We start from the raw sequence: 27,450 nt of genomic DNA on the forward strand, positions 1-27,450 counted from the left end.
GATAGAATATGGTTATTACTGTGGGTTCTCCAGTAACTAACTCAAAAGATATAAACCACATATGTCTAACATCCAGTTCCCTAATTGACTTATCTCCACCCTCTAGACTCTTCTCAACTGTCCTATAACAAATTTGAGGAATATTATAGATAGGGTTATCCTTAGGAGAAATCCAACCTATTGTAATCAATTCCTTGAACACTTCTTTGAATGTATCCTTCTCTCTCTAAGGATCTAAAATAGGATCTGGGTGTGTAGCTTTGTGCATCCACTATTGACTAGTGCCAGCCTAATTCACAAAATATGTGCTAGTCTTGGTTCCTTTGTGCATCACCACCTTTTCTTATGAATAGTCTCTGCATAGTTTATCCATCACCTTATATAGGTTCTAACCTTTCCTATTCTGTAACTTTTCCAACAACCATGGGAATTCCTCCATTACATGGTCGAGGGCTTGAAAATATTTACAGGTTGAGAACATATTAGGACAATATCTCATTTGACGTCAAGGATGGCCAAATTTGTAACAATCCTCTTCCACGTCCAAAGGCTCCACATCCTCATCCTAGTCTCACAATGTAAGGAATTGAATAAAATTCCAATGAAACAACAATATTTTAGAAACATAAAAAAAACACAAAATAAGAGAAACAAAAGTATACATGGTTCACCCAATTTGGGCTACATCCACAAAGAAATAACGAGTCCTTCTTTTTATTTTATCTACAAACTAAAGGGATGCATCCTACAATAGAATCATTGTAACTTCCTCTTTTCTCTCACATAGTCTCCTCTCTTTCTCTCACAGAATAATACACAACTAAAATAAGATTCACTCATTGAAACTAAGGGTTTCCTTCTAGGGAAAATAACCCTAAATTAACATAACTTATACCATTAGATCTTCTCCCCAATGAACGATATAGATTGACTAAAATATTATAATATCTTACAAGGAAATTTTCTCAAAAAAATCACTTTCAGGGGCAATACCCCTTAAGCCCCACCATTGGGGGCTCAAATATTATTATTTCACCCTTTCAAGAGTAGTGGGGTGGAAATCCCCCACACCCATTAGGGACTAGGATCCAAACACAACCAAAACAAGACCTTTGAATTAGGAAGATAATAAGGCTCCACTCGCAACGCTTGGTCCTATCCCTACTGAACCTTGACCTCTAGCCATCTGATATTAGTTCTACGCGAACATATTAACCCTCTTGTACTCTATATTCATCCATAGTGTAGTCATGCATCAACTCTAATACCCTGCAATGATGGATATTGTAACCTAGTGATTTGCAAAAATCATAAAATATATCTCTCGTAAGAGATTGATACTTCTACATCATAGGGAATGTTGTGGGGGTATGAAACCACACACTACAAACATCACTCCATATGCCTCTTTCTTGTGCCATGGGGTCAGAAGCACTTGTCTCTATGTACTCGTTTAACACAAAACACTCATTTCTGTGGTGCCCTTCCGAACGAAAAATAATTCACTACGCTTTTCCCTTCGCCAAGTCTTACAAGTATGTAGTGAGAACAACCATCTGTGACTCTAGTTTCAATATCCTAGACTTATCTCCCACCACTACAACTACTAGAGACGCTTCCAACTTCATGTCTCTCTCTAGGGCTTCATACTGAGTGTGGATGTTCTGTTGGATCAATGGTACTCAAATATGTGGCAATGATCCCAAAATGAACTATTCTTTGCGATTATCATCAGGGATCTCAAAAGATAGCTTCCTTAGAAACACCTTAAACCACTGCTCATAGTCTTAAATAGACTCATCTAGTTTTTTCTTAATATCCTTCAGCTTGCTCATGCATTGAGAGGGAGACTTAATTGGTCTTCGAAACTCTTTCAACTATGCTTTCCTAGTATCTTACAATGTTATTGACTGTGTCGGTGGTGCATTAATTTTTTACTTCACATACCACATTAGTGCATGATCCCTGAAAGTAGTTTCTAGCTACATAATATTAGCATTCTCATCCAACAAAATATCAGTATCCCAAACTATGTCACAAACAAACAAGTGTTATACAGGGTCCTCATTCCCTACACCATGAAAAATTGACAACTTCAAGGTATCTGCTATTCTATGTCTACTACCTCCTCCAGTTGTTTCTCTAGATGTAACTACTATTTGTTTCAAGCTACTTCCTCTTATCTTACTTTCACTACTAGACTATCTCTATCCGCTAACTATTGTATGCAATATGCTACTAGGATAACTTAACTGAGCTCTACTACTACCACTGATGCTGACCTTTCTCCTCTAACACTACCTATTTGTAATATTGTATCACTCTGCAACACTCCTTCTTTGAAATCCATCACATCTTCCTCTTCCCATGAAACTTTAGTAGGTTGACTTGGCATACCATTTTCCTCATCACGTTTAGGGATCTCTTGCACCACCTTCATTATTTTCTTCCTTTTCCTATAACAGCCTAGTTCTGCCTCTCCATATTACACCTCTTACATCCCCTAGCTCATAGTAAGAGCATAAGGGGTCTATCCACTCATGGCATTAGACTCCATATTCAATATGCCTTTTTCACACAAAAAAATCTTCACAAATGTCAGTAATGCTCAGATAACGCATCCTTAGGGACCTCTCAACAACTAGAGTTCAAAGAATATATATGAAGCAATGGATTCAATGGAAAATTATATGATATACCCACCCATCATGCTTTCTAGCCAAAATTTGATAGCCCATGTGATCCAATTATCCATTAACTGGAGCCTTTGAACTCTTTCAAGGGTCTAAGTCTTCTTCTCATCCAATCTCAAGTGTGAGTTCTAGTTATTCAGCCTTCAAATCCACCTTGAAAGAAATTTAGGAAACTTACAGAAGAAAATATCGTATAAATATTCAATGAATATATATCTATATCTATCTATCTATCTATACATACATACATACATACATACATACATACATACATACATATATAGATATATATATATATATATATATATATATATATATATATATATATATATATATATATATATATAGATAGATAGATAGATATATATATATATATCTATCTATCTATATATATATATATATATATATATATGTATATATATATATATATATATATATATATATATATATATATATATATATATATATATATATATATATATATATATATATATATGGCCATTCTTCAACACTAATCCTTTGTTCCTGATTTCTCCTATATAAAATTCACATGGTTTAGTTATAAACCATCAATCAATTTCCTCCTTAGTGTTATTTCACATCCCCTTCAATTCAAAATCCCAGTCCCAACAATAGAACCATTTTTTGGTGCTTTTTGACTATATGTCTGACCCAGGTTTGTTGTTTGTGGCATGTTGAACAAAGTCCCTAGTGGTATCGACCCTTTAAAAAATGCATGTAGAAAAGGGAATTCTCAATGGAGGTACCTTAGGGGGAGTTGCAAGAACCAAGTTTTTGCAACTAGGAAGGGGATGGGATTCTAATGGACACCATTTTTTCATAGGAGTCAGGCCCTTGACACTCAGACACATGTTTTATCATTCTTTAACCACACACAATGTGTTATTTACACCATAATTCAACATAAGAAAAAAACTAGTAATAAAAAATAAAGGGGGCCCCAAATCCCCATAACAAATTCTGCACTTATCCCTTATAACATTCTCATTTAAACACACAATTCACATCACCATTATAACAACCAGAATCATAGTAATTAAATAGTAAATGATATCAAGACATAGGTCAACAATAGAACAATAGAAATTGCCTAATGCCTTCTTATATTAAATCATGTTGGTGGAATACATCACATTTTCTCATTTATGTATATCTTTCATGACTCACCCTCCTACGGGAATCACAAATATAATGCAATTCTCAAAAACTCTAACAGACTTAGAAAACCTAGCTAAGAGTTCTCCAATGCCACAACAAATTCTAGAACTAAACCCTTAGCTGAATTGACTCTCCCTATTTTATAAAATATTACAATATCCAAATCACATAATATTTTCTCTAGTGAAAAAAATTTACCCATAAATATTTTTCATTTTACTATTATTTACCAATAGATATTTTTAGTTGTTCTTGGATTCAAACTGGTCTTTTCCTGCAATGTCGTTCCTCTATTACCACACCCTAATTAACTAGTAGGTGGTTCACAATGCTTGCTACTATCATGCGTGCTTGCATCATTACATGATGGATCTATGCATTCTTCTCTACTTCTCCTATTCTGTACTCACAATCCAAAAAAGTCAAAACTTTCTCCAACAACAACATACTTTAATTTGATGTTTGAATTTCATTTATTTTCTATGTTAATAATTTTCTATACATGGATCATCCACTTGTTAACCAATTTGTGATCCCTTCGGTGGATAATCATAAGATCTTGTGGTATAAATCATATATACTAGTCTTTACAATATTTTATTTTACTTCCCAGTTATGTCTTAATTAATGAAGTTGTGAATAAATTTCCCATGCTACCCAAATAAGTTAAAGCAATGGTGAAATTAGGCCTTCTGGAGTAGTCAAATACCAACAATTCTAAAAAATTCGTTTAAGCAGTGATTTATCCAATTTGAAGATACCACCCATTCACATTAAATAAGTGTGCCATGTGAAAGATTTTCATTTGGACATTTAGGGTTAAATTGTTTTGGGTCATATTTTTATTACTCAAACATGGCCAATCCTTCCTCAAAAATAGGTATCTTTATCCCCCATATATATATATATATATATAGATATATATCTATATATATGTTGCTTCCTTTTAGTTAATTTCCCTTAAAGCTTCACTTAAAGTTTAAGTAACATAATCACAAGGTGTTGAGTCAATGGGGTTGAATTTTTTAATCAAACACATTGTTTTACTTCCCTATGTTGCTTCTCCATTTCCCATGAGCATCTCGTAACCCTAGTAGACTCATGCCAACATCACAAACCTTACTTTGTTACTAGAAAGCATCCATTGACCAAATATATATATATTTGGTCAGTGGATGCTTTCTAGTAACAAATTAAGGTTTGTGATGTTGGCATGAGTCTACTAGGGTTACGAGATGCTCATGGGAAATGGAGAAGCAACATAGGGAAGTAAAACAATGTGTTTGATTAAAAAATTTAACCCCATTGACTCAACATCTTGTGATTATGTTACTTAAACTTTAAGTGAAGCTTTAAAGGAAATTAACTAAAACTTTCTACCTTTAGTAAAATATGATACGTGACCAAAGATATGTGATGGGGTTACCTAAGGTCCATGCTATAAAGGAAGGACTCGAAGAGTCCATTTTTTGGAATTATAAGGTATGATTCCTTTTTAAAAAATTGGCTATCTTTTAAAATATATAATTGAATAGGTAATGATTCAAATATTCATGGATTTCCCAAGTGTGCCCCCATTTTTTAATCCCTTAGCAACCCATCAAAGTTTCTATCAAAGTGTCAACAAATTGTCTAATCAGTATGTTATCTTCCTCTAGATTTACACTTGCCTTGATTCCTCATTTCCTTGCATTCTAATCTTTCTATCACATGGCTAAGTAAAATGAGCCATCATAATTATTCACTTACTTTTAAATTTCTTTCTTTCCTTGAGCTTTATTCCTCAATTGAGTTTTGGTTTCTTACCCTAGTTTTTATTCATAAATGAATTTTCCTTTGCTCAAATTATTCCATTCTATTTTTTAAGTCAAGCTCGATCCTCAAATAAGGCCCCTTCTTTTCTTGGCCTTTTAACTTTGAACCCTACTCCTAATTTGATGGTTTTCCTAATTCTCAAATCGATCCTCCCCTCCACCAAATCGCCTCTTTCTTGTGTCAATTTAGTGATCAACTCCAATCACCAAATGGAGATTCCATTCACATTATTAGTTCTTTTGAATTAAATTTTTGATTTATTTTGAGTTCAAATTCAAGCCTTAAATTTTCCTTTTAGACTTGTTTCAAGATCACAATAGCAGTCCCTCTGTACCTTTCAAACCAAGATTGCCTCCATTTTTTAAGTCATGTCCAATTGTTAAATTTGGGCCCTTAGTTTATGTTATTCATCAAACCATTCCATAATATCGTCATTAGGCTCAATTTTCAAATCTATTACTCCTTTTATCTCTTATAACTCTTCAAATTTCTCTCCTTTGCTCAAACTCTTTCTTTTAGTCTATTACTCTTCATTCAAATGTTCCTTGTTTACTTTTGAAACTTGAACTTGTTGACCTTCCCCTTGGTCCACTTTAGTAATTTTCTCTAATGGTTTGATTGAGTCCCCTATCCATGATTTCACCTCTCAATTTAAAAGTCAAGCTCAAATTGAAGATTGATCCCCTTCTTATTTTGTTAGATAAACTTGATCCGAATTTAAACATGATCTCAAAAAATTACAGATGTAATCATAAACATAGAGATGCAGTAGAAATAAAACTTCATTTCATTTGTATCAAAGAATTGAAATATGATTACAAATAGAATGGAAGCAAGACTAGCTCGGGTGATGGTAGCTTATATTTGAGAAGAGATGTGGCAGCTACATGCCTCTGAATTGTGTTGCAATGAGGCTCGAAGGCCTATTTATTATTTAGGAACAATGGAAAACCATAAACACCCAAATCCATAACCATAGGAGATGAAGTGCCAAAACTATGGGCCCAGTTTGGGTAAATTGGGTCATCAACTTCCTTGGGTCGTAAATTTGGCATACGATCTCTGTTTGATGCGCAAAATACCTTGTTAGAAAGATCTATCCAAGGAATACAACTTCAAAGTGGAAATCAGATGCCCAAAACCAATGTTGGCCTCGATTTTCCCCAAAAAATGTCATTTAGGGCCTCAAAACGGCTTCGGAATTTCAAGACCCAAAAAACTGCCAAAAATAGTAAACTATGTTACAATTAAGGAAACTGAAAAACTGAAAGAAACAATGGTGGGGGTCCAAGTGGAATAGGTGGGTGGCCAAGAATATACACTTGGATCAAAACTTGATTCGAGTAAAGAGTCAATGTTATTATGTCAACAACAATTGTTGTAAGAACATGGTATTGATGACCTGTGGTATTGACCTCATGGTATTACATGTACTTAAAGCCTTTAAAAGACTTGGGGATTCCTCCTTGTCATTTCATAGAGTTGAGTGTAAGGCTCACTTGGCTAAGTCTAGGGAATTTGCTGGCTTTGATGCATTTAATTCAAGGATAATAATAGATCGATCATTATATGCTCTTTCCTCGGTTGGAATTTTCTATGTTAAAACATGTATACACGATTTATGTGTCTATTTCTTTATAAATTTTTTTCTTATCGCATCATTTTAATTATTAATAAGTGGTACCAAATCCAAACAAAGGGTCTAAAAGGAAGAGATATTACTTGGTGAAAGAACAAATTTAGTGTTTGGTCAAGCCACAAATGGGTTGAGAGAAATTCATGAATGACCCACCTAGATATGACACGAGATCACTGGTTTAGTAGAAGCAAAGACCAAAGCCAATGTAGATAGAAATAATATCAGGATTTTTATTGCAATGAAACAACATCAAGAGAGCGCCTAGTGTGAGAAGATATGCCAAAGTAATATAATGGCAACATAAGTGATAAGACAACAATAAAAAATAAAAATAAAAAATGATTTACATTGGAGATGGAAATTTGTAAACTACATGTAAATGGGCATACAATTGTGAGACCTGGTTGGGCATGTGTACCCTTGTCAATAAAGTCTAGATGTAGACTTAGGTGATAGGGGAGGAGACCATGTAGGTTTTCTATATTTTCCTCAATCAAGTTTAATGGGGGGATTTCTAGGTAAACTCGACTTGCTGAAGGATTCAAGGTTGTTAGGTCAACAATGGTGGTTTTGGGCACTTAGTATTGGTGGCTCATGGTATTGATCCTATGATATTACATGTAGTTAAATCCTTTAGAAGGTTTTGGAATTATCCATTATAATGTGTTTGAGTTAAGCGAAAGACTAACATAGAAGGGGTGAGGGTGTTGGTTGAATTGACAACATTGAATTCAAGGATAATAACATACCTAGTTTTAAATCATTTTTCCCTATTGGGGTTTTTCGAACTAGGGTCCTTTGAAAAATTTCCTTTCAAGCTTTCTTCTCTAATTGGATTGATCTAACAGTTGGCTCCCTTGACTAAAGGCTTAGTTGTTTATCCCTTGTGGAATTATTGATTTGAATTTTTTGAATTCTTGATTTCAAACTTTGAAACACTCACTCCCAACCAATTAAGTGTCAATTGCTTGTACTCATATTACAATCAAACATAATTGCCAAATTTGGGAATCCCTCCCAAGTGAAAATATTTTTTCATGACAAATTATTTAGGGTTTGATGGTATAATAAATTTTTCTAAAATTAACCCCTATGTGTAATATTTTTTATTCACTAGAATATAAGTATTTTTGTATGGATAGAAAGAGACTCTAAGAGTAAAAATTGAACTCAATAATTGAGAAAGGAATCAAACCTCCAAGTGTCACAAAAGGATAATTGTATTAAAAGAAATAAAAGAAATAGGAAGAAATTGTGAACAATCATGAAAGGAGTTTGATTTAACAAAAGGAATTGAACCCTTAGATTGAAGAAATGGATAGTTAGTTGAAGGAACTAAATATATAAAAAATGTAATTAAGTAGCCAAGTGGAAGAAAAAATAATTAATCTTATGTTGTAATACTCAAAAACCCCCATTGTTCTTAGACTTAGAATAAGAAATAATGGGGACCCTTTAAATTTTTAGGAATAAATCATTTCTTATTTTAATAAAATAGGACAAGTTTTATATTTTCCCTTTTTTATAAATAAAACAAGAAAATCCTTAAAAAAGGTATATTGCAAAATAAAACCCTTTTTAGGCTTAGGAGCCTTTCCATAGTTCTTAGGAAATAAAATGCAAATCTAAGAAATCTCGTTAAACTATGTTTCCATTAAAAAACCTTTAAAAAACATCACCAAAGTTTCTTTTAGAAAATAAGTGGAAATATCATAAAAGGCTGGTCCCACTAAAAAAACGCATGTGAAGCATTAATCGGCTTATCGGCGTCAACAAGTTCAAAGTGAGTAGCGATAGAAAATCACCGATAGTGAATCACCGATAGAAAAACATCGATTGCAAATTGCCGATTGTGATATCAAATTCTGTCCATTACTGGTATCGCGTTTTGTCAATTGACAAATGCAGATATCACATTATGTTAGCTCCCGACGTTCTAATAATGGACATCCTACATCCCGATTCATGATCAATCAATGTGTAATATCATAAATTGCTTGTCGGAAGGTTATGATTATATCATCCGATACCAAAACGCCGATAAACTGATTTCTTGATATAATGATAGGTGTTAGCATCACGTGAAAAAACATTCTAAAATTAAATGACCACTCTTTGTGTTTATAGTTTCAAGGTTTTAAAACGAATTGTAATAACTTGATGTGATGTAGAAGGATTTCTCATTAAAACTCGCATTCAATTGATAATACTCTTTGTGTTTCACAAGTTCTTCACGCTCATCCTAGTTTAGTTCTTATAGGTGAATTCCAATAAACAAAAATTAAAGGAAATATCAAGGATAACCAAAGAGGAGAAATTTTGTAATTCAACCACAATCAGTTTTTCCTTTTGAAGAATTTTCCGAGATGGCTCCATTGTTTATGAATACTACATGCACTCTAGACGCAGGGTCCACCTCCTAGGAGATCATATACAATTGTTTGAGGATGAAAGCCCAAGGGTAATTGAGAAGAAAAGTGCTACTATTGATGCTTTCTCCCCGTATGTTAGAACTGCATGGAATGATGTGGCTAAATCATTTTTGCACAGAATTGTTGCCCGTACCAAAACTCTACCCTACAAAGATATGGTAAGATGGGTCATTGACCATCTGGATATTACAAACAAAGTTTTTATAACTCTGAAGAAGACAATTATTGGATCATTCAAGGCTGAGGACTTAAGGAAAATGTACCATTTTCCGCTATCACAAAAAAAGTATGATACTCAATTTGTCCAAAAGTTCATGTAGGAGAATATGAACCTGAAAGAGCTTATCAGAGATGGATAAGGGACCCATGCAAACACAAGTGTGAAGATAGGGGTATGTATTCATTAGCCTCTATTCTTGCTCATTTCTCTCATATTTTTGCTATGATGTGTCATCTCTACAATTACCCCAATATGTAGAAATTCTCAGAGGAAGAGGTCCTGCTAATAGAGGTCGCTTCTGATGGCTATATCATGGATTGGGAAAATATTTTTTCCAACAATTTAACTACTCAAATCCGCAGTTACAAACAAAAGCACAATGTTATTGAGAGGAATTCTCCGCCTTTCTTTATGAGTGCCTATATCATGGATGCTATTTGTTTTTCTTATGATTTCCCATCTATAGGATGGAAGTGGACAATTCAATACCCTATCCCTATTCATGTTTACCTTGATATCCCATGGGAAACCAAGTATCATCCTCATTTTTATAAAATATGTCATGAAATTATACTCCCCATTCACTAAGAGGTCTTTGGTAGCAAAGCACCTAGACTCTCCATTGAAGCTAATAGAGACTTAAAGCCATTAGGAAAGTGGTTTGGGGAAGAATCATTTACTTATATTCAAGTTTTTGGCAACCTTTCCCATCCTCATGTTTTGCCTCTTTTTGTCCTAGATAAATTACTGGCCAAAGAAATTGCCTACCAAACAATTGGTAATGGTTTGACTAAAGTGCTCAAGGATGCCAAGAAAACTATTTGGCCTCCTTTTCCTATTTCCTATGGTACCTATACATTGGAAAATTTCAAGCATGCTCAACTTGAAATTGACCAAATCAAAGCCTTTAGTTTTCCAACCATCCCAAACAAGCAATATGATCCCAATGGTGTCGTGTTATGAAACTCACAAAAAGATAGAAAAGATAGATCAACGCCTTAGAAATAAGCCTCTTCGAGGGGGAAACCTCCTTTACATTACACAAATGAATAATTCTTAGATGATACAAATGAAAAGACCTCTTTTCTATATATAGGAGTCTAACGGGTCATAATATAATCAGATCCGACATAACAATAATAATGTATGGGCACAATAATAACAATAGTGGGCTTCTATGGGGCACAATAATAACAATATGGGGACTACATGGGCACAACAATATAATAAGGGGGTTGTACTAATAACAATAAGGGGTTACACTAGTAGTATAGGGATGTAACGTGCCCCTCTCCTTCAAAAAGTGTTGTCCTCAATGCTTGAGTAGTTCTTGATGCTTTTGTATAAATTCTTGTCCTCCCATGTGGAATCTTTAGCGGGTAAGTTCTTCCACTTGATGAGATACTCTGAAATTGATCTATTTCGTAGCTTTCAATTTCTTGGTTCTGTGACTTCTTTAGGTTCCAATATGATTTTTCCTTCCTTGTCAAGTTCTCACAACACTGTTTGAATTGGGATCTTTTGCAACTTTTGAATGAGTTCCCACTCCTTTGGGCATATGGATATATGTAATGCCTGATGTTTGGAGGAACACTTCATGGAATCAAATGAATAGCATGATCATGATCACGAATAGGTGGGAGGCCTTTGGGAGTCTCAAATACCTTGGAATGATTGTCCAAAACGTTTTGGAGATCTAGAGAAATACATGATTTCGATGTGGGATCCTCTAGTGAACATAATTGTTCAATTACACCTCATTGTTCTTTATTTAGAAGCTTTTTCATGCTATTAGAGTTGCTTATATTTCTAGGTTTTCCTTCGATACCCCTCAATTCAACTTCCTTTCCTTCCAAATTTTTTTTCAAGAAAATTTCTTTAAAATTAAAAGCTATTGTACCCAAAGCTTGTAGCCATTGGACTCCTAGTAAAACATCAGCACCACCCATTGGAATGGAAAGCATTGGGATATTCAATACATATTATCCCATGGATAACTTGATATTATGGCACTTTCCAGAGAAATTTATGGTTCCTCCACTTGAAACCATCGCTTGAAACTCCGGTGCTGGATATAGGAAGCAATTCAATTCCTTGGCTATCTTGATAGTCTGAGGAGTGGTAATTTCTTCCAATGCATTACAAGATATGGTCGGATTGATTTCTTCTCTCTCGATGTGATATTTCACTTCTTCAACCTTTTTCTTCTTGACTACATGGGCACAACAATATAATAAGGGGGTTGTACTAATAACAATAAGGGGTTACACTAATTACTCGACTTTCAAGGTTGAAAGAAACAGAGGGCAGGCTGCTCTCATGAAATGGGATGGGCGGCTTCGGTTGTTAGCGAGTATAGCGGACGGAGTAAGCGGATCATTCTTCACTCTATAGGCGTCAACATTGACAAAATGACTTCCTTGCACTAGGAAGCGCAAGCCCCTCTGGGACCTTTTCAATCTAAAGCTCAAATGTTGGTCTTGTCCATATAGCGGAGTGAGCGAGCTCAACCAACTAGTTTAGGAGGAGAGCTGCACTTGGGCCTTAGAAACGCTTCCCCATTTGTTTGTCCCAGAAACTCCACCTTGCTTCAGGAAAGAATCGCCCTTCGAGCGGAAGAGAGCAAGTGACTCAACTTGTTGATATAATTTCATACGGCGAGACGTAACATGTCGCAAAAGTGGTCACGACACAAGCAAGAATTGGGCGATTTTCAAGCGAGCCTGATAAATTGATTGATTTATTTGAGATGGTTCCAGAGTATTATATGGTTGAAAATTTGGCGGCAGAACATCTAACTCCTGAAGAATTTATTAATTTCAATTGATATCATCATCAAAGAATAGCCCATCTGCCAATTTTTTTTTTAAGATAGTGTTGCCAAGATCCCGAAGTTTCAAATACATCAAGCTCCTCTTCGAAGAATCCAATTATTTCCCAAGTTTTAGAGATAACTAATTCATTTGTTGAAGAAACGATGAAAGTAAAAGAAGAAAATAAGTTGGATGAAGTGTGGGAGGAGTTTAATTGTGTCTTATCAATTGAAGAAACTTAGGATGTGAATACTATAGTAAACAAAGAAACATAATAGGCTCTAGAAACTGAAGGGACAACCTTATTCACTGTTGAGGCTCCGAAAAATATTACTATTCCTTAGACTCTTGAAAAGACAGCTGTTGATGAGGTTTTTGATAAAACTATTGTTGTTGAGGATATGGAAATTATCCCAGCATTTCCTACTTCGGAGATAGTCCTAAAAATTGAAGAAATCCCTCCTTTGGATGTATTTTATAGTCCAAAACATAAAGAAGTAATGAGAAGGTCAAGAAAGAAGAGAAAGTTGGAACAAGCACAAGCATTAGTTTCAAACAAGACTCCTTTTCAAGTTCTCTGGAAAGGAGCCCAAACAACCCTTAACGAAGAGTTAAACAGACTTTCACAGTTTGTAGGAGCTTATGCTAGTGCTACTATTGATAAAGCAGTAGAAATTCAATTGCTTCTGAAGGAAAAAGACCAGAGGATTATTCAGTTAGAACAAGATCTCCAGAATGAAAGGCAAGTGATTGAGCAACAATGGCAAGCAAACCTTGCCAAATTACAGAAAAGTTTTAATGACTTAAAACTACAATTTGAATTTGAAATCAAAGACAAAGATGCACAGGTACAACAACTGCAACAAAATATTAACCAGTTGAAGGAAAATCTAGAAATAAATGAAGTCTGAAAGGAAGCAGGAGAACTAGATACACTCCTTACAAAGCAACATGTTGTCTTTTGTCACAAATTAACTTTAATTCATGATTTGTGTAAGACTAGTGATTCTTTAGTTAACTAGTTGTCCGATCTATGGACATTCTATGAAGAAATTGATGAGAAAATATCTGAGCATATAGATTGGCAAGACAATGCTGAAGGAAGATCAACTGATCTTCCTTGAATTGAAGAATCTCAAAAGGATATCATTTTCAGTGACTGGGATATCAAAATGAAACAAGAAGAAATGGCTATTATTAGAGCCAGAAATCTTGCTTCAAACTTCACTGAATATATTAGTGATACCTTATTGCAGGCCAATCTAATACAGGAATGCCCAAAGGACACCTTGCTAGATATCAAAGCTCTAAAATAGTCATGGTAGGAAACATCCAAGAAGAAGGTTGAAGACATCCAAAGTTTATCAAAAGTAAACCTTGAAAGTTATTGGCATTTCTTGGTGAAGCCACATAGTCAATGGCTAGTGTTGAGGTGTCTCTCTAATGCAATGACTCAACTTCTTCCAGCACTCAATGATGTAGTATTTACAGGGCAGATGTGCATGAAACCGATTCATCCCCCTCAACTAATCCAATAACGGACATATGTGGACTCAAAGAATGAATGAAGAATCAACCTGAAGCATAGTCATGAATTTCTTGTTGCAACAGATTGTTATCTTTATCTTTTCTTTATTTTAGCTTAGTTTGTTGAATCTTTTTCTGAAGACTTTTATTTAGTTTACTATTTTTGTAATATTAATAGGCTATTTAAACCCCTTTCATGCATTTAGAAAGGGGTTCTGAATTTTTGATAGACAACTTTGAACTTGCACTATTGTTTAAATCCAAAGTTATCTAATTGAGAAGCTGAACTAGAAGCTATCTTTTTTATGAGTAGAGTATTGATGTATCGGGTACTATTATCTTTATATTACTGCTATGTTTCATTAAGATAGATAGTGAATTTCTTATAAGTTATTTCATTATATGAATGCTTTGAAAATAGTCAGACATTGTCACTATTGATGTGTAGGATTGTATCATTTGTGATTGTATATGAGATAACGAGATCTTATATGTGATTAAGTTTTAATCAACTAAATTAATTAACTATTTAATTAATTTAGTTTATCTTATTTGTTTTCCTTTCATAAAGTGTTTAATGATCTATATTGTTGCATGCTTTGTGAAATATTTTTATGAATCACATATAAAGAGATATTATTCCCGAGAAGTAAGTAGAATAAGTTTATTTAGTAATATCATATTTAGCTTTTAAATCATTCCATTAGTCTCATTTTGTTTCTATTATTCTATTATATCTCTTTAAATAGGAAACTAGTCCCTTTATCCCTAGTCGAACCCACCAATTCCAATGGAAAAGGAGTTTCCTTAAGTTCTCGACCAGGTGGTATTCCCTGATGTTGAGGAAAATATTTTCTAGCCTTCAACACCTTCCTCTCTCTATGTTTTTGTATGTTATATAAACACAATAGAGGATGGGGTTTTTTTCTTGAGATTGTAAGTTGCTTTCACTATTAATTGAGAAGCCAATTAGCTACTATTTGGAGATTCATTCTAATGCATGTGTGATGTGGGACCACTTCCTTTCTTTCTGAATTGGAATGTTTGTGAGATGATTTATGTTTGTTTGTATATTATTCTCATGCAATAATGATGACCTCTTATTGTTACGTTTCAATTATTTTCTATTTATTGAATATGAAATGGTTACTCATCATTGGAATAAGGATAACCTAATTTTATGACTAAATGATTTTTAATTATTTTCGCCATTAATATATAGTAAACTACTTTATATTCTAACGATCATAATGGTTACTTATTTCATGTTCATTCTCTATTCTCAAATCCTAGCTAGGTGTCAACTTTAGGACTGCTTTCTATTATTAATTCTAGGTATTTCTTTTGGGATTTTGATACTTGAATCTAAAGCTCATAATTCAATTTGGAAATTGGACCAATATACCAAATGAGATTATTATACCAAATAGAGAAAAGGATAATTGGGCCTTAGCTCTTGAAAAACTTAGTTTTTTTAGGACATTTTTCCATGTCAATAGAAGGAAACAAGAAGTTTCTTCCTTTAAATCATCATGTTCTGTTTATCAATAAAAAGAGATTTTGTAAATAGAAAGAAGAGACTTTGATCACCAAATGTGGGAAAGACACTCAAAATCTGGTTAAATTTATATAATAGATATATAATTTCATGGGAATAAATTCCTAAGTGAATGAATATATTAACTAAATGTTATGACTAGTCCCATTGAAAGGCCCTAAAAATAAGACATTTATTAAACTCAATGTAGATTTTAAAAAAAATATACCACATATTTAAGGCATTCTTCCTCTAATGTTATACTATTGAATAACTTAAAGGTGTCAAATACAAAGAAGTATGCATGAACACAGTGTGTTGAAGGAAGGAAAGATCAATATACTTTAGAATCAATGAGATGGTTGTTGATAGAAAATGAGGTACAAGTTGCCAAAATTATTTTTTCTATCATAAGAACCACTTTAACAAGAGATGGTTCACCATTAAATAAAAGCCTTCAATATTGATGGACATGTCAATGTTCTCAAAACACATGATGATCATAGCTTATTGAAGGTATTTATTCTACTTCACGATTATAAAGAAATGCCCAATGATTTGTAGGCACATGCACACACATAAATGTGTATATATAACCACTAAATTATTGATATAAATCCAACATTTTGATTGATTATCCTTTTTTTTTTTTTTTATGTGGCATGTTTAACTTTTAGTTTTGAGAGATTGTTGCAATGAAAATATCCATAAAAACCTAGTAGCCATGGAAAGATTGTTTCATTTTATAAAATAAACAATAAAAATATAAGGGTTTACAATATTTATCTTATGGTTTATATACCTTCAGTTTATAATGCTTATCCCTTGGTTTTATAACACTTATCCCTTGGGTTTAACATTATTTCCTTGGGTTTATAATCCCTTGGGTTTATAATATTTATCTTAGGGTTTATATACCTTGGGTTTATAATGTTAATCCATTGGGTTTAATATTATTACCTTGGGGTTTTAGAATTAATCCCTTGGGTTTATAATCAATCCCTTGGGTTTATCAATCTAAGGGTTCATATTCCTAGGGTATAATATTATTCATAATGTTTATACTATTAATCCGAGGGTTTAATATAAATCCCTTGGGTTTATAATCACTGTTAACCATGTGCAACCATGGTCCAATGTCACTTTGTGACAAAGATTGTCTCAATATGAAAATCAACCATGGTCAAATGTCACATTGTGATAAAGATTGTCTCATTATGAAAATCAACCATGGTCAAATGTCACATTGTTATAAATATTGTCTCAATATGAAAATCAATCACTTAAAACATGGTCAACCATGTTTATTTTATGATTTATAGTATTTACCTTAGGGATTATATATATGGGGTTTATAATATTACTCCCTTGGGTTTCTAGTATTAATCCGTTGGGTTTACTATTCCCGTGAGTGTATAATATTAATATGTTGGGTTTATTAATCTAAGGGTCACTGCATTAATATGTCATTAAGAAGATTTTGGGACATTATCTCCAATCCATCCCCACATACGGACACAACACCAACACAAACATGTGGTCAACCTTACTGGCTAGTAGAGTTAGTGCCTAGGTGAAAATCTTGGTCAAATACTTTAGCATTCGCCTCTTAGGAATGATCTCGGCCCAGATGTGCATTTGCACCTCAGTCATCAGCCTAGGAGGTTGACGATCAAAAGTAGGCATCGTCACTGGAAACCTCTAAAAAAATAAACAAAAAATATTTGAAGCAAAAGGGGAGTTCGTCCTCCCATGAATCATAGCATGACATATATCTAAATCCATACAAAAATTCCATAAAAAAATGGTAGACCATCTAAGAGATCATAGTTCTTGCATCAAATAATCAACATAAAATAAAAGAGCACAACTAATGCACTTCCCATCACCAATATAGTCTACAATGGTACTCACTAATAATGAGAGTCACCTAACCTCCTATGCACCAAAAGGATAAATATGTAATAGTCCACCAGCCACCTGAAAATATGTTAGATGAACTGCATGACCCACAACACATCTTTGAGATTAGAAAAGCCAAAACCATGGGGGACATCAAGGAACTCGGGAAAATATTCCCCTCTCCTGGATAGGCCAGTGATAATATCTAAGTGTAAGTTCATTTACATAATGCCTTAGATCTACACATGCCTTCCTTTCCTCAAATACCTTTGTTTTAGAGATAAATGATCATTTATTACTTGTACTTAATTTATTAAAGAATAATTATTGTTATTTTTTAGAATGCAAGGGTGATTAGTTAAAGAGAGGATATGACAAAATGACATAGTGAATGAGTTGTTGGGTTGAGGTATCATAAGATTCTCATTACTGATATAAGAAACCTCCCAGGTAAAAAATATTGATCACCGTAAGTTAGGGTATGTGAATTCTGTATTCAATTATGGTTCCAATTTTTGATTACTTTGTTCCAATTCTAAGTCTATTCACTAATATTGTGAAGAATTTTGAGATAATGCTTTGCATAAGATATTTTATATGTTTGAATCCTTTAGCGTTGTCCAAAAAATTTAATTTAACATAAGTTTTCAAGGATTTTCTTTGAGTTTTTATATTATATTGTTGGGATGGGGTCCCTTGGGTCAGTTTTGGGGTTAAAAACCAAATTTTTGATTTATTTTCTATAAGTAATGTAAAGTATCCGTGATTTGTGGATACAAAGAGCATAGATGGTTAGGAGTCAAATGGGTTTTAGCCCCTTGTTTATGTAAAAGATGAATTGGTTTTGAGATCCACCCATGGTTCGCGGACCATGGGATTGTATGTAAAAAGCTATAAATAGGAGTGTCTTAGAGAGTTTAAGGAAAGATATTGAAGGTCATGATGGATGTAATGGGTCAATAAAAGAGGGATCTTAGCGTAGAGAAGTGGGTCAGATAGGAGAAAAAGGCTCTCCAATTGAGTGTGTAGAGGCCTAGGTAGAGACCGTAGCTGAGTGCGCGGACCCCTGCAGTTGAGTGCGTAGGGAAGGTTTGAGTATGTAATACCATATTGAAGATCAATAAAGAATATTATTGAAGAATTCGTGTGCATATCTGTTTATCACTATTATTTCTGCTTTCAATATATGTTATGAATGAATATTGTGTGTATGAAATATTGATATAATGATGCGTGATTCTATTGAATAACTGTTAGATGATGTACGAGAGCATGTTTATGTAATTCCTCGAGGATTGTGTTGAATTCTATTATGTTTATGAAATAACTTAAGTAGATCTATGTGAACACTAATTAAGGGTTGTTCTCTGATACACGTAAGCAGGTAAATCAACTAACAAGGGTCCACAACAGCCGATCGTGTACCTTTGTGAAGGTTTGAAGGCTATTTTAGTAGAGTTGCAGTACTGAACCCTAAGGGCTTATTGATCTGCTTGAAGGTAGATTTAGGACAATAAAATACATCACACTATCTATGGATGCAGAAACCTAGTTCCAACACCCCCCCCATACTACTTCAGGTGAGATTGCAGCCTACACTACACGGGTTGTTGCCGAAGGGGCCAATAGTGTGGGGTTTTGTTGGTTGGCGCAGCTACCTCTGAACCTGGGTCAGGACCCCCTAAGCCAACAAATTGTTCCACTGTCGGGATGGGGATCTTCTTGAAGAAGATGTGTGATGTCGCATCACTAGAATCCGATGAAGAAAGAAATTGAAAAGTGGCTGGATAGAAAAATTCACGAATTCACATCATAGGAAAACGGGAATTCGCGCCTATCAAAGGAGTTGTGGCTGGATAGGTATTTGTATGTGGAGATACATGAAAGCTTATTCTGCACCTTCCCGATCAAATTATACGAGTGGTTAGCTATGTTGGTAGAAGGTTAAGGAAGGTTGAAGCTTGACGGTCCAATAGTGTGGAATCTAGAACTCGTGTGAAGATTAGAATCCTTAGAACATAAGATCGCATGGGCTGTTGATCAGTGGCTTGATCAAATTATAGGAGGATTTGTTATAGATGTCACAGTTGATACCTCAGTCAGCTATAGTGAAGTGGAGCAGAGATTTTTCAAGGGACAGTGAGGTAAGTATTTAAGGTCTTTGAATACTTGGATTAAGATGTTGTTATGTGAAAAATGGGTTATGCCATTGCCTTGATGTTCGGAGCTACGCGTAGTGGAAAAATAGTCAGAGATCGAGAGAGATCAGGTCTTGAATACAGTCTGCTGATTGGGCCTCCTTTGAGTGACGACGAGTGAGCAGTCCAGAACTCACCTTGGAGTGTTTTCTAGGTGATAAGAAAAGGTTTTCCGTGGACATATCATCCATCCACTCCACCTCCACCACATACACCTTCGCCCACACCTCCGCCACCACCACCACTATTCAACATGTCAAATAAAATGAAGTTTTCAATTTTCAAGGGCATAGGGAGCGAAGATACAGATCAATTTTGGTTTGTTGCAAATGTTGTGTGGATAGCGTAACAAATTATTGATGAAAATATAAAGAAGGAACAGTTGGTTATTGATCTACAGGATCATGCGCTGACGTGGTATATGAAGTAATGTTTTGATAATCATGTGGAAATGCTAGTGTCGAGCAGTAAAAAGGGTCTTTTTTACCTCTATTTTCCCTACATTAATTATCGATCCAGGTACGATTTGTTATCTCGAAGAGTATACTTAGTTTGAGGCAATCATTTGTCAGAGTAATGCTAGTAGTATAGTGCTTCTGCAAAAGTAACTAAATGCTGAAAACAAACTTCTAAATGTAATCGCAGGAACTGGAAATCCTTGTAACTAAATCATTCATTGAAGAAACTACAACACTTTATCAGTCAAGGGTGCAGTAATAATAACTCTTCCCTTTGTAAATTGATGTAATTGAGAAGCAATAAAGGAAAAGATCATCAATCTGGGAACTTGACAACAATAGTCAATCGTTCACTACAGTTTCAGATTGTTCTGTTCACACAAAAGTGATGCTAATTCAAATAACAGGAAAATGAACAACAACTAATTGATTTAACAAGATTGAGCAACAAATATTTAATCTACAGAAATGAATGAAGTAGTAGTCGCAATCTGCAGGAATTAAGAAACAACCTTTATCTCAGAAATGAATTGAACAGTAAATAGAAATGGGACAACAAACTAAGGTAAGTATGAAATATTAAACAACAACCTAAATCAATTGTAAATGAACAAAAAACCAAATCGAATATTACAAACAATACTTCTATATTGAAGAAACAATGATCTGAGTTTCAGCATAACAATCATTAATCACGGTTGTGAAGAAACAACAATTGCGATCACGGTGGAACAACAGTCCCAATGAACAACAATCACACTTGGGAGTAAACCTTAGACAAATAGACAATAATACCGATTTATAAATACACAACACTGTTATTCTATAATCGAACAGCAATGGCAATCTGGAAAGAACAGCAATGTTATACAATAATATCAATCTGTTAAAGGAACAACAATACGATATAACTTTAGAACGAGTAGCATAACATTCTTGTTGCAGAGAATAACCTTACTATTCAAATAGGAACGAAATATAATAGAGCTAATACATGAAATAACAAGGAATAGAAAATTACTAAACAAAGCAAATAAGAGAAATCAAACCACACAGGACTCGGAATCAGAAAATAATGATATAGGAAGCAAGTGATCCACCAGGGCCGGGCCTTTAGCCTCCAGGGACACACTGCTTATGATTACTCCAGAATCAAGGACAGAATGACAACGGAATTTATCTATTAAAACATCAAAACAGAGTTATAGTAACTGCTCTTTTAAAGAGAGTTGATGATCAAAGTTTAAGTTACAATCGTGAATTCCATAAAAAAACAACTATAGTCTATCTTTGGGCTAGCAACGTTGTCCCTTATTATAGTAGCCAAGAGGAAATATCAATGATACATATAACCTTTGAGGTAGCGATCCCTCAGGATCAAAGGATCCTGAGGGATTCGCCATATTGTTAGCTCTCAGTTATCTCCTCGTTCTCTTGCATCGATTTGGTACCTCCTCTTCCTTTTCCTGGCTTATACGCTCCAATTTGGATTGCCTCGTTTGGATGTAGTTCCCTATCAAAGGGACAATAATTAATTTTGTCTTGTCTTTTCCTTTGGAATGGCGATCTTCCATTTTCTCCTTTTTTTGCATAGGAAAAGGTAATTATTAGTCATTTTACGTTGCACACAAATCTTCTAAACTTTTTCATAATCTTTCACCATATACCTATTTCATAATGCAAGGAAGTTATGAATTCAAGGAAAAGATGACAAAATAAGTGGTGATTACATACCTTCTCTAGTGCTCAACGCACCCCTTGCTTACCCTTTTTCATGCCCTCATGAAAACATTGCAACTGACATGCAAGGTGGTTAGGGAATAGGCTAGAGAAGGGATCTCATGAGGTGGTCTACAACCATGATGGCTAGCTAAGAATTCAAAAAATGTCCTGTCTGACCTTCAGGAATTTCATATAAGGCTTGATATCCCGGTGCAGGGTGCAAAATAATTGGACTTTGGAACCTACAGCCTAACCAAGATGGGCCTTCTCTCAAAATGAGGTCACCATAGATACCCAAGCGGTCAACAGCTAGCTTAAAGTTCTCATAATTGAATGGTTCTCGGTTTTGGATGTTCCGATTAGAAGTTTGGTATCGAAATTTGGCCGCTACTATGGCAAGGTTTTTGATGGTAAAGAAGTATTCTATCCCTTGCCAGATGACTGCTATGTGAATAAGTCCCAATGCTTCGATTACTCCCTGAGTTCTCATTAGGCTCCTATGTTTATTCCATAATTGTTGTGGGTCTCTAGGTTCACCTCTCACCCATAAATCTAATCCATTCTCCTGTCTTTGAAAGACATTGTAGGCTTTAAGCCACTTTATTTGATTAACACCAAAAGAAATGAATGCCTGCAGTTGGACATCACCCACAAAAGGGCTAGGGTTCTGTTCTGTTTCTCCATCTAATACAAGATTGTGCAAATAGAATTCACATAACAATCACTGAAATTTCTCCCTGTAATGCTTACAACAGTTTATGAAGTCATCAATGGTTTTTATCTCTATAGGTACTCCTGCTTTGACAGCTTTAATTTTCAATTGTAAATATCTTTCCATTAAAAACAAAGCATAGTTCCTAGCAGGTGCCCTACATGCTAGAACATTAGTATATAGAGAACAAAAGGTATCCATTTGTTTGATGACTATGTCTAGTCTATGGGTTACCTTTTTGACTCTTTCTTCTGCCTTTTGCCATCCTTCAAACACCTGGCTTTCTGATGCGTTAATGCTCTTCAGATGCTGTTTTAATTTCTCGTATTTTTCTCAAGGGATAGTCTGCTCTGTAAGTTTCTCTATTGTTTGTTGGGCTTGTGCCAAATATTTCCGCAGAGTTACTATCCTCGGGTCCTTATTCAACATAATAGTTTTAGGCAGGAGATCTACTTGGATCTTTTTATCACAGGCCGATACATTATCTGTTTGTACTTCGACATGGGCAACAACCAGATGCTGTTCTTTTTGGTTTTGAATGGCAGGTTGGACTTGAGTCCTCTTGATCTTTTTCTTAAGGAGTTTTGCCTGGGTAGTTGCATTCTTTGCCACAACAGTCCCTTCTGATTTCTTCCCCGTTTTCAAAACCCTTATCTATTGTCAAAGTTTCTTAATCACATTAAGCAGTCTTTGTTATTCCTTTCGCAATATTTTTATTTCCTCTGTTTTCTTGGAAGGAACAACCATTCGTTTACTAGGGCCTGGGCTTTGTACCTCAAGTGTTGTGCCTTCGTCTTGGCCAATTTCCTTATTTTCTTCTCGGGGTGCTTCTTCAGTGCTATGCTGATCAAGTTGTTCAGGGGTAGAAACCCTAGCTTGCTCTGCTGCTTCCTGGGTAACCTCTTCTTCTACCCCTTCTTCATCAAGGAATTCTTCTGGTGTATTCTGACTAGGAACAGATTGTTCCCCTTCTTCATTCTCATCATTCTTCTCCCCAGATATGCTCTCGTTATGAGCAGAGTGGTCCTCTTCTCCTTCCTCCTCATCACACAGTTCCTTGGATGCACTTTTATCATGGGCAGAGTGCTCCTGCGGTCCTTCTTCCTCATCACCCAGTTCCTCAGGTGCACTTTTGTCATGAACAGAGTGCTCCTGCGGTCCTTCTTCGATGTGGGGGTTAAGTGGGCTATGAGCTTGGACATATTCGCCCATATTGGCCAGAATTTGGGCCAATTCATCTTCTTGCAGCGGGTTTTGCAGTGGAATTTCACTGCGTTGCTCTACTTCCTCTTCTTCCTGACCAGATTGCTTAGTCTCCTCCTCCAGTTCTCCTTCATCATTTTCCGCCAATTCTTTTTCATTCTCCCTACCTTCCAATTGTGGGGGTTGTTCGTCTCCTGAATCGTGTATCTCCACAGGCTGACTACTGTCTTCCTGGAAATTTCTCAGCATTCCTCTGATCCTTACTAGTCTAACAGATTTCCTTCATTTCAGTGGTCTGCTTGATGTACAGGCAACATGTTTCTGTTTTGGGGCTAGCAAAGCCAGTCCCTCTTCTATCGCGAAAATTAGTTCTTCCCAACTGCTCTCCTGTTGGGCAAGACTGTGGCTGACTATCAGTCGTATTAACCCATGGTGGCTTACTGCTGACTCTAGATGGCGAGATTTCTTCATACTTCGGGCAACATCGTGTAATAAAGAATTAAAAACACAGGCAAATTCACAGCGCACTTTTGCTTTAACACAGCTAAAAGTTTAAGATGGCGTGGTCTTACCACATCTTTCCTGCTGTCACAAGTGATGTAGCTTTGGATAATTCTCACTAAGTCTACCCATAATTCTCCCAAGGTTGCTGATAGAACTTGCTTCCCTTTTACAGTCAGGTTCTGTCCTTCATCCTGGAAGATTTTATGGCGTCTCGCAGTCTCACCTTTTTCAGCATCCACACAGGTCTAGTGGCTGGCAGTCCCGAAACTTTTGCAATTATGGTGTCAGTGACTGCTATCTGTCTCCCTCTCACCATGGAATAATGTTCATGCAGGTTCTATAGAAACTCAATTGCCACCGTCTCATTGGATTGTTGTAGACAATTAAAATAAACTATCCATCCTGCCCTCACTAGGATCTCTCGTGTAGCATCGGAGACCATCAACACCTGTGGCTCACTGCGAATTGATCTTCCTCCCATGCTTATCACATTGTAAAAAGAAACACAGAGATGATAATGGAACAGTAGGCTGTTGAAATTTCACTGTTAGGAAAGCACAGAGAAGATGATGGAACAACAAACTGTTCGAATTTCGAACTTACTGCTAATTTTTGCAGAGCAAAACACGGAAATAGCTTCGGAACAGCAAGCCATGCATATTGGGAAACAAAATACCGTTAAGAATTGCTATTCCCGAGTCATTAATTATTTCGAATGATGAGCTGACACGTATGTCAGCGAATTATGGGGATCACCTGCACCCCCCCTACAATGTGATAGGCCGTCCTCGACCAACAAATGAAGGAGCAGCGTGCTGAACTGCCATAGTACAGAGTCATAAAGGAACAACATATATATAGAAATTCCATGTTTACAACGACGAGCAGATTGCTGAATTTGAGGCATATAATAGAATCGCTTAATAAAAAAGGAAATGCCGTGATATGATGCGAGAATTGGAGGATAGGACAGATGACATGCATAAAAGGTCCTATGCGATCATCATCAACTGTTACCATCATAATTGATTTGTAATTGATTTTCATGTATCAAAGGTTTGAAAGGGTTATATACATAATCTCATTTGAATCATTTATAAAGATATAAGAAGAAGGGTTTTATAATTGCTATTGGTGTATAAGAAATATGACTTCAATACCATCAATAGGGCTTTGTTGCCCACAGGTGTCCATAACCTTGATAGAGTTGTTTATTTCACCCTTGGAACCATAATCCATTGTGTATGACTAGGAAAATGTTGTGCAATGTCAGAATGGAGGCGATTATGCTCACTTGGTAACCAGATGAATCATAATGCCATTCACCAACAAGGAGTGAAAGGTGGGCCGGCTGGCTCGTGATGAGACCTCCTGTTCCAAGGACTCTTTATTTTTTTGATGTGCTGCTTGGATCATATCCCTAGTGTGGTGACCATAGTGGGAATGCCACTTCACTTTCTTCCTTATGATCATGGTAGGCTGGCTCTTGATGAGACCCCCTATCCTTCATCTGACAAATCATGTTAGCAATCATATAAACATTTTTCTTTTTCTTCTTTTTTCTTTTATATAGCACTTTTCCTATTTATATACAGAGGGTGGTTCAACACTCCTTAAGAGTAGGGATGGTGGAAGAAGTCTTAACATCTCAATAGAGAAAAATATACCCTTATTCTTATTCAATAATAATGATCAAAGAGAATTATGGGGATTTAGGAAGAACCATCATGATAAAAATAATCAATCATATTGGTATTAGTAAAATAATGACAGCAAGGTGATGAATAGTTGTTTCCTTTCCTCTTTTCTCTTATCAATTCAAAACAATTTCTTCTAAAGACAATGATTTTTATGTAATTTGCTGATTTCAATATCCTCTAGTTTTTGTATTTGTTTCATAAATATATAGCTGTGCCTTAAATGACCATGATTTAAATGGTAAAACACAAAAAAGAAAAAAAAATGCACTCCCAAAAATGTTGTTCCTCAAAATAGAACAGCTACCGTACACAAAAACCGCAAACAAAACGAAAAAAATATGCTCAAAATCGTTGTTCTTTGAGAGAAACAGCAATTGTCCCTTAATTGGAATAGCAAAGAAAACAAACACAAAACAAAAAGATGCGAAAGTGCTGTTCCTTCGGAAAGGAATATCAGAAAAATGAAAGTGTTGTTTGTTCAAAAAGGAACAACAAAAAATGAAAGTGTTGTTCCTTCGGAAAGGAACAACAGAAATTGAAAGTGTTGTTCCTTCCGAAAGGAACAGCAAAAACGAAAGTGTTGTTCCTTCGGAAAGGAACAGAAAAAATGCGAAAGTGTTGTTCCTTCGAAAAGGAACAACAAAACATAAAAGTGTTGTTCCTTCAGAAAGGAACAACAAAATGGCGGAAATGTTGTTCCTTCGGAAATGAACAAAAGAATGCAGAAATGTTGTTCCTTCAGAAAGGAACAGCAAATGAAGAAAATGTTGTTCCTTCGGAAAGGAACAGCAGAACACAAAAGTGTTGTTCCTTCGAAAAGGAACAGCAAAATGGTGGAAATGTTGTTCCTTCGAAAAGGAACAACAAAATCAAAAGCGTTGTTCCTTCAAAAATGAATAGCAAGGTGGTGAAAATGATGTTCCTTCTGAAAGGAACAACAAAATGCAAAAGTGTTGTCCCTTCGAAAATGAATAGTAGAACGGTGAAAATGCTGTTCCATTCGAAAGGAACAACAAAACGCAAAAGTGTTGTTCCTTTGAAAAGGAACAGTAGAATGGTGAAAATGCTGCTCCATCCAAAAGGAATAGCAAAATGTAGAAGTGCTGATCCTTCGAAAAGGAACAACAGAATGGTGAAAATGCTGTTCCATCCGAAAGGAACAACAAAATGCAAAAGTTGTAGAAATACAGAAATAT

This window comes from Pinus tabuliformis, chromosome 4_1 (assembly GCF_031772625.1).
Source record: "Pinus tabuliformis cultivar Carrire ecotype Pingquan chromosome 4_1, CPIR1, whole genome shotgun sequence".
NCBI classification, from domain to species: Eukaryota; Viridiplantae; Streptophyta; class Pinopsida; order Pinales; family Pinaceae; genus Pinus; species Pinus tabuliformis.